The 10,444-nt window shown below is 38.2% G+C and overlaps 1 pseudogene; it reads right to left on the reverse strand.

Moving 5' to 3' along the window:
- Positions 1 to 224: 224 nt before the first annotated feature.
- On the reverse strand, positions 225 to 5,474 carry LOC133710674 (uncharacterized; annotated as a pseudogene).
- Between the last annotated feature and the right edge of the window lie 4,970 nt (positions 5,475 to 10,444).

A 10,444-nucleotide genomic window follows, 5' to 3' on the forward strand; every position in this document is an offset into this window, starting at 1 on the left:
ACATAACTGAGACGACCAGGAACGCACGCCAAGAGGTAGAGGACCAATGCATATACCTCATTCTCAATTGCTCGGTAGAAACAGTGCCACTCTCGACTACACGGCCGCTTTGAATTAGTCTACAAGTTCTCATGAAATTTCCTAGTAGGACATTTCATCTGCAAGGATGTTTTCGACTAATGTAGTGTGAATGAATGAATGTCGCAGACACAACCCAGTAACAATGCAAGTAATAAGACTTCTTGAATTAAAATGCAAGTAATAAAACCCACCGCAAGCTGTTCTTGGTATCATATTCAGTCGCCCACTACAACACAAACATGGATTAGTGTCTCTTCCGTTTCCTCCTTTAAAATCCTTCCTTGAAAACTTTAATTGGTTTCAGGCATCTTTTTTGAGGATTTTCAATGATCGAACCACAATATTCAGCCTATCTAACTCTATCAGAGCGGAAACACCACAAATTCATTTAGTCCAATAAAACATCCTAAGACTTTACATGGTCCCTGATGAACTGTTCCACCTCAGCTATATCGCCTATAATACCCGCAGCTTCTGCAACTGTAACTTTGTTCTGACACTGAGTGAATGAAAATGGTTCGCCAAGTACCCCAAGAGTAATGTCATTTGCAATATCAGCTGTCGATATTGCACTTCTTGATGCCCGTAATTTGTCACTGTAAAATGTTAGAAGACAAACATGTCAGGCAACAATGTACAATTAAATAAATAAATAATTCATAAACAGAATAACTATATATCCACAAAGCAGTCTACAGTGAGCCAGGAGCAATTGACAACTTGAAAAAAATAAACAAAGCAAAATCTTGGATTGGACAAGCCAAGGATCATAAATAGAAAACCACATAAACAAAGACACTGCTATTATCAGAAGAAATATCTTTCTCCAAAATATGAAAGAACATCTCTTCTCAAAAATTGAATATAGGAATAAAACATCAAGTGGTAAGTGCACAAGTACTTAACTAGGAATATCCCATCAAATCATTCTCAAAAACTTTCCATAAAACTACAATAAGTTATCATACAAAAGGTAACAATGCTTAATTTTGTTTTCTTTTTCCTTTTATAAGAATTCAAATCTTACATTTCCTTCTCCAATTGTTTTCGAATGAACTCCTTGCTATGTGCTGTTACTTTGTCTGTCTTGTTGCAGAGAATAAGAATGGGAATTTTCTTCTTCACCACACTTGCCTTGGTCAAAAGATCGTACAGGTACCTGTTGCAATTAAAGTAGCAAGAATTTTTCATCACTTGCTCGTTGCACAATCAGGCTGGCACCCTTAATCATGGTAAAATAGGTGCCAGGATAAGGCAAGAAAAATAGTCACTTTTAAAGTATCTAAATATAGCTCAGATGGGAAGCAGGGAAATTTTACTCTGAAGCGGCACGCAAGTTTGGTAAGAATTCCAAAGCATCCACCACAAAAACTATACCAGCTGCTTGGGGCAGGAACTCATCTAGTTTGGGTCTGAGACGAGAATGTCCAGGAACATCAACAAGATGTACAGGCTTTAACTTTCCATTCTGTCAGGAGAAGACAAACAAAAGCATAGAACATGTTAAAGTCCACCAAGTCGATCACAAAAACAACATAAAAAACCAAAGGAATGAATGTTTCTTAAGAAGACAGAAGGTGGCAATGTCTTACATAAAACTAAAGTGACTAGATAAGTTAGATCTGAAAAAGATACATATAAGCACATGAGGAATTTATATATCACCTTTGATTTTTCAGAATTGAGCACAAAAGTTCCCTCATTTGGTTCCATTGATGTCACAGTACCTTGGTGAGCAGACCCATCCCATAGCTGGAACATGAACCCAACCATGTCAGAGACATCAAATCTACATTTTTCAATGAATAGTTTAAGAAAGCCAGAATAGAGAAAAAAACATAAGCTAATAAAAAAGTCATTGAAAACTTTTACCCAGATATTGCTTATTTTTTAAGCAATAAAAAGAATCTTACTGAAAACAGGGATGAAACTTGACTTGACAAGATGATAAAAATATGAAAGGCTGAAATATAAGATATATGATAAGCAAAGGACAAACATTGAAGATGAGAAATAAGACAAGAAAGCTTGGAAAATCTTTTTAACTTCTTAATTCACCCAACCAAAATAACAAGAAAGCCATATAACATAAATGTATTTTGTTTGCATTACTTATCACAGGCTACACATGGCATTAGTGACCAAAAAACAAAATGGCATTAGCGGCGTAGAAAATTCAATCAACTGGTGAGTCTGATATGGAACTATGCAACATGTTTAAGAAGAACAATAGCCAGTAAGGTCCGTGCTTACTTGATAGAAAAGAACAGTCTTTCCACTCCGCTAAGCCCACTCAGCAATATGGTATTAGCTTTTTGGCGTTTAAACAACCTACCTACATCACAAAAGGTATAACGAATAAATATCAATCTTGGAAGTATTTGAAAAATAAGATAACAAAATCAAGTGGATACACACCTAATAAGAGTAAAACTGAGGTTACTAGCAAGATGGCAAGAGCAGCACAGATCTGAGTAGGCGGAACCTGCTGAATGTACTCATGTGCTTGAAACCATAATGGATCTGCCTGTTTCAATGCTTGAGATAACCATTGCTCTGCCCGTTTCTTCCATTCTTCGAATCCTTCCATTTTCTCATGGGAATTTAAGAGACTTCGAGTTTAAGTTACAGTGAACCTTGGCCTCTTAACTGAAATTGAGACCCTTTGGGACGTTTCAAGAACAAACGGAACTCAATTAGGAAACAATCACCATAAGGAGAGACAGAGACAGGGTATTAGGAACTCAGATTGAAGATTTGGCATTTGAATATGAGAGATAAGATTAGGGCAGTTTATTCAGTAAACAGGAAAAAGAATGTGAAGCACCAGATATGTTAACAAGTCCCAAGACAAGCAATTCAAAAGACATAAGCTTACAAAAGAATGTTATCCTTACATGTTCACCTGCCACACGGGGCATGAGAAAAATTATTTCATTGATTATTTCCCAACTTATTCAAACTGTAATTGTGATTAGGGGTAAGATTCATGAATGACTATACAAATGGTCTCAAAATACATCTTCAAGTGTTATTTTTCATTGGTTTCCATTATGACAGTGCTGCGGATTGTCATTACACAGAAAAGTAAATAAATTACCAATTCAGCATATCACACCTACTATTAATCTTGTAATAACAAAGAACAACTTTTGATGAATAATTCAGGTTCAATCCACTATTGAAAAAGTAGTTGAATCACATCCAAACAGTAAATATTAAAGCCACACAAAAAGCTGTGTGCATTATCAAGGAGACCTGCATAGCAGTACAACATGAAAATATTTGTGGAAAGCAATAAACAAGGTGAAAAGTTCCCTTCAATTCCAGCTCGTGAATCACAACACCCATTTTCCCACAGATCATAAACCGTAAAATTGGCCCTTCTAAGACTTTAAACACAATACCCCTTGGTTGTCCTACACCACAGGTTTGAACTACCTGAATCCCATCCCAAAACATCAAATTCACAAATTAAATTGCAAAAGCTAACAATAGCTTTGTACGTGTTGTGGGGTGGGGGGTGAATTTCAGGTTCAGAGTATCATATCAATGCACATACTGAAAAATCTCAGGTTCATGTAGCAAAATAGCCTCTCTCACAAATTGAATTGTTTTCAGATAAATATTCTTTGGCATGCATGATACGACACCCAACAGCCTGATTTGCATCAGATGTTTAGCATATACGAGACACATTTTGGCAGTGAGAATGAGAAGTATTCAACACATGACCTCAAGCTCCTATAGGGCATAATTGTGTTGCTGAGATCTGCTCCAAGTTAAACCAGCAAAGCACAACCTCTTGAACCAAAACGTAAAACAAAGGCTTTGGTATATATTTTAAGAGTAATGAAATCTCAGTGTTGGTCCAAATCTTAACTGTCTATCTAAAGCAGTAAATGAAACAAACTAAAGAGTAAAATTACTGATTCACAAAATAGAAAGAGAAAGAGAATTACATGAAGCAGAAACACAGCCCAAAGCTAAAGCAAACAGCGAAAGGGTTGTCTGTAAACTTATTGGAAATTTCACACTAGTAGTCCAGTAATGCTTGGTCCCAAAATTCGAAAGAATCACGAAAAAATGAAGATTTTATCAAATCTGAAAACTTACCCTGCACTGCAGAATTCCAAGAGTCAAGAGACTGGTGATGCCGCAGCGACTCAGCCCTGAAGAAAGAGAGAGACTACTGAGTGATTTTGCCGCCAGGTTTTTTATTCTTTTCGGGGTTCACATTAAAGGTAGGACTAAAACGACGTCATTCTGGCCGTGTAAAGAAACAAAAAGAAGAAAATTAAAATTAAGAGAAAAAACTAACCCTACAATTTGTGACTCAATAATGAGAAATCTAACATGTTAGCCAATGAAACAGTAAACTTTGTTACTTATACAAACATTCAATAAATCCAATTAACACAAACACAGCTTATGTATAGTTACACTTCATATGAATGATAGGCAGGCAATCAAATCAAATCATATTGACACTGCAATCATTAAGGTCTGGAACATATAATATGAAAGGTTCATAGCAATTAAAACATCATGCACAAAGGTTCACAGCAAACCAGAAGGTCCATAGTTTAATGATAAAGGGTCTAGAGCATCAAAGGCATACACAAAATAACATCTGGACCATGTCATTATAGACATTCATCTTCCAGATTCATAACTCTACTAGCCACAACTTGAGTTTCAAAGATAAAAAAAAAAGGTAAATTCATTCTGTTCACCCAAACACAATATCACCTACTTCAGCTCCAAAACACAAGAGCAACACTAATTGAGGCCCTTCTTATAATGCAAATTATGAGCAGAGGCCCTTCAGTATATTGCATAAATATTACTGAAACCCATTAACACCATTTTCAGCTCTTATTTCAAATCGCTTTTTCTCCTCTTTCCAAACCCAAATGTACAGTAACAGAGCTCAATTAGAGCACAATATCATACAAACCAAAACAGAATGTTCAAAAACTACTATACAGAATCAAAACCCCAATTAGAAATCATTAACATACTGCTAATTCAATCGATACGAACGAAGCAAAAAGCAAAATTGAAAACACACCCGAGCCTGCTCAGTAGAGGGAGACGAGTCTTGCAGTTTTGGATTTTCGCCGGAGAATCCGATCTCCGGCGAGGTTGAGACTGAAGAATCGGAGAAGACGCAGCCAGCGGTTCAAGTCTCGAATGGGAGGGAGAAGAGACGCAGCCCTAAAGTGATTCTCCGGCGAGGTTGAGACTGAAGAATCGGAGAAGACGCAGCCAGCGGTTCAAGTCTCGAATGGGAGGGAGAAGAGACGCAGCCCTAAAGTTAATTCGAATTTGATTTTCAAAAATAAAAATGGTGGGATATTGGATCCATTTGGGTACCCACCGGTTTTACCCATAAATTCGAAGACTAGTGAGTGATTTTGCTAGCTATTTATTCTTTTTGAAAATTATACATAAGTGTCATTTTGAAACTTTAAATAGCTGGTGGTTCTATGACTAAAAAAATATTTAAAACTGGCCTTATATGTAATTGGCCCTTCTTCTTTTTGGGGTTCACATTAAACTATTAAAGGTAGGACTACAACGGTCAGTCCGTGTAAATAAACAAAAAAGAAAATTACTAAAAAGAAAAAAAAAACCAACTCTCTCGGAGTTTTCTTCATCTCTCTGTATCATCATGGTGGTGATCATCTCGTCGTCATTCCTCTCAGACGAGATGGATTTTTGCTGGGTACATTTAGAAACACTCATAAATGTTATTTTCCTGTAAATTTCGACTATAGATTATTCTTCATAAATGTTATTTTCCTCCGTTACTGATTGACAAAGTGTACAAGGCCAAATACTATCCCAACCATTCTTTTTGGGATGCAGAACTTGGAGATGCCACATCCTTTTCATGGAGGAGCATATTAGAAAGTCGACCTGTCTTGGCTGCTGGTATTCAGTGGAAAGTGGGGATTGGAGAACATGTGGATGTATGGAAGGACAGTTGGATTCCTGAGTGTCCTCGTTACCTCATTCACAAGCCACCTCATACTACCATCAGTAAGGTAGCAGATTTAATTAATGAGGAAACACGAAGCTGGACTCAAGGTGTTGTACAAGCTACCTTTCTACCTGAAGTAGCTACAAAAATTCTCAGTATTCCATTAAGCAGAATTTCAGGGAAAGATCGCTATAGATGGAGGTCAGAGAAGAATGAAAAGTATACTGTCAAGTCTACATATTGGTTGCTCGACAGCAGGTTATGGGAGAGTTCCTAACTTCTACCTCATCTGGAAATTCATACGAGGTTCTATGAAAGAAAATGTGGAACACAAAGGTTCCTGGGAAAGTGAAAATTTGTATCTAGATGGCTGCAAACAATATATTGCCTACTCAAGAAAGCTTGGGCCACAAAGGAGATAAATGGTCTCTTCAATTGTTTGCTATGTAGTGAAGCTTTGGAAACCAATAGTCATGTGTTTTGTCACTGTCATGTGGCGCATGAAGCTATTGGAGTAGCACATATTCCAGTTGCTAGTTGTTTGTCGGGCAGTTTCAAAGAGTGGCTTTTGCATCAGAGCCACCATCTAAACAGAGAAAATTGGGAGAAGGTACTTATGCTACTATGAGCTCTATGGAAAAACAGAAACAGTAAACTGTGGAACGATACCCTCAAAAGTGCACAAGAGATTGTTGTTGCCACTTTCACTTGGTATGAACAATTACCACAAGTGCAGAAGATACAGCCGCAAGACAAAGCAGCCAAACCGGGTAAATATTGGACTCCACCATCAAGTAAACAACTCAAAATCAATGTTGATGGAGCTTTCTTGCCTTCTAAAGATATTGGAGGCATTGGTGGAGTGATAAGAAGAAGTGATGGTTCTTTTGTTGCTGCTTTTTCAAAGTGTGCACAGCATGTTTCATCTCCAAAGCAGGTGGAGCTGCTAGCAATCCGAGAGGGCATTGATTTCTACGACAGAGTAGCCTCCAAGAAGCATGCCTTTAAAGTGATTGCCATGTTGCAATACAAGAGATTGGAGAAGAAGATTTTGACCTCAATGAAAATGCCAATTTGTTGATGGATATACATCAGTGCAGGAAGTTTGTGCACAATCTGAAATTCTCTTTTGCTCCTAAAACTGCCAATATAGTGGCACATAGGTTAGCAGCCATTGCTTATGAATCCAATACTACTCAAGTATGGATAGACCAAGCTCTAGAAAGCATTCTGGATGCTTTAGCTTTTGATTGTAATCGTTCAACTTAATCAATAAAGTTCATGATGTTTTACTATAAATAAATAAAAAAATAAATATTATTTTCCTGCAAATTTTACATGAGTATGAAAAAATGATATCTATTTTGGTAATTAGATTATGAAAAAGTTATGTTAGGGCAACTCCAACAATAAGTTCTATTTGGGGGTGCTATTCTCATTTTAGCACCCCCTTGTTGCACTATTCATATAGGACTCACTTCTCATCCCAAAAAATGAGGTGTTATTTTCACTATTCTTGATTAAAATATAATATGAGTATAATGCTTATGAATATTATATTAAAAAATTTGTGGAAAGGTGTTTCAACTTGTAGATTTTTTTCTACAATTTTCTAGTATTTTTTTTTAATTTTTTTTGAATAAAACTGGAATTAATAACCCTCTATTTAATAGGCAAATCTTAGCCCTCAGATTCAAAATAGATCCATTTGAGTAAAAAAAAAAAAACCCACATCAGAACCGTCCATATTCAAAATGGACTGATCACAATCATTCATTTCATGACTGTTGGGGGTTCCAACGGTTGGTAAGGGACACAAACAGATTGTGGGGCCCACTAGAGCAGACCATAATTCAAAGCTTTTTCTCTTTCCAGCGCACTGTAGCGTGTGCGCTTCCTCCCCTCTTCAAAACCAAGCGCGTTTTCTACATTTCCTCTCCCTAGTGCGTCTCACTCTTGGTTGGGCGGGATCAGCCGAATCTGTGGTCTCGACTGTCACGCCCCTGATTTTTAACACAAATAAAAATCGATATATAATCCCATAATTATACATGCATGATGATTCAGCCATCAATACAAATACCTGGAAAACTTTTTCCTTTAAAACCAAGTACTAACTGATGCCCTGAACCCACAAAGTCAATATATACTCGCTCCACAGAGTTATATATTACACGAGTTTACGAATTAAATTGTCAACAACAAAATAAAATGTAAATGCTCCTCAGAGCTTACTACAACGGAAGTTTTAATAACGATAAAGTCACAAAATTGGCTTCCTACCGTAAAGCTGCTAGCACGCTACTTCAATTTCAGCCACGATTACCCTGACCTGCAGGATTAACCCCTACACCATTGAATAGTGCATCAGGTTGCCACACAACAAACCCGGTAAGCTTTTGCAAGCTCGTATGAGTAACTCAAAACAACTCACACAAAATCACGGGATAAAGCTCACACAAATCACGTTTCAATCAAAGAACCAACTCACGCAAATCACGGGATAAATCCACTCGTTTCAATCAAGGAAACAACTCACCCAAATCACGGGATAAACCCACACGTTTCAGCAAATCACGGGATAAACCCACACGTTTCAATCAAGGAAACAACTCACGGGATAAACCCACACGAATCACGTTTCAATCAAGAAACAAAGCACGAGATAAACTCACACGATTCACGAGATAAACTCACACGTTTCAATCAAGAAACAACTCACACAAATCACGGGATAAACCCACACGTTTCAATCAAGAAACAAAGCACGGCGGACAGACTAGAGCTCTAACTGATCGTATCCACTAACCCGGCCAAAGGCGTGAATTCCCGATTTTCCCACCCACGATCACATTTCGTGATCCACGATCCTCAACTCGTAAGTCTTTGGATCCATGGTATAAATACCAAAACATTAAAGGAGTCGCAGTGAACCCAAAATGTTACACGAATCTAAAATGAAAGATTCCCCGTAATTGATCCCTATCAATTACTCCTGGTACAAGACCTACATTTAAATAAACCACCCGCGAACTAAAATGTTCCACAATACACAACACTTTTCAAAACAATAGCAATCAATCATTTCACAAAATATTGTTTCACGAAAAGTCACACCCAAAACAATAAAATGAACGCACCCACAATTATTGTTTTATCACACAAATCCACCTACACATATATATTTCACGTAAATATATATACACATAGACATTCACTCAGGAATGCTACTAATACCAACTATAGTTTGCAGTTAACTAAATAACTATCAAAACGATAAGGTAAACCCGTTCGTAAATGAACATTGTGAGATTACTCACCTCGAAGTCCTGCTGCGTCTTCTATACAGAACCGAACTAATACTCACACCAACAACTCGTCCAAATCACCTTGAGAAGCACCTAATCACCAATGATCTCAAATCAATATACGAATCACCAAGTGATATTAAAGTTCGAATCCCCAATCGAACAACAACCCTGAAAGTAACGCCAATCGAGGCGAACCCTTATCCGAGACCACCCAAAGTCTTCGGAATGCTTCTACGATCGATGTGACAAAACCACAAGTCGATCGGACGCTCAATTCCTCACAGATCGAAACATCAAAAGGTTCGAAACCGTAAAAATCATAACAAATTCATACGAACTCCAAAAATTGCGTATTATATATCGAAACACTCGTATCGACGAGTAAAATATATATAATACCAGAAACAGTCCTTTACATGGCCGGAACGCCGCCACAGGCGGTGGAGCACTGCTGCCGGCTAAAACTCAGTATTTCACAAAACTTCCAACATCAAAGATGTTCATCTCAGCATGCTTAATCACTTTCATAACCAGCCTCAAGTCAGAATCTAAGCAAAAAGGGTCGAAAACTACCTCACAAACCGTGAATCACTGTTCAATCCGAGTTGAACCAACTTCCACGTAAATCGATCCAAACAACCACCACAGATCGATCAAGGAGGCTCCTGCGAACTCTACAAGCCTAGTTTGAAGTCCCGCCGTCGTCGGAGATCGGAGAACCGGGTCCGATTTCCTCAAACTTCGCCGCTTTGCTGCGCCGCACACGGTGAGTATCGCCGCTAGAGGTTGCCACAGAGACGACCGGAGCAAGGAGGCGTGTCGATCTGGAAAGTTTCGCCTAGGCCTCATCATATGGCCCTTGGGCCCTAAGCCCGCCTGGCCCATAGGGCCGACCCGACCCTTTTTTATTTAGGGTAGGGTATGGGTCACACAAATAAAGCCCGGCCCTACCCTACGGCCCGCCCGATTGAGCCCGTAAGGGCTAGGCCCGGCCCGGCCCTAAAATTTATATTTTATTTTTGTTATTTTCTATTACATGTGTTATATGTATAAAACTATGGAA

Source organism: Rosa rugosa, chromosome 5 (assembly GCF_958449725.1).
Source record: "Rosa rugosa chromosome 5, drRosRugo1.1, whole genome shotgun sequence".
In the NCBI taxonomy this organism is placed as follows: Eukaryota; Viridiplantae; Streptophyta; class Magnoliopsida; order Rosales; family Rosaceae; genus Rosa; species Rosa rugosa.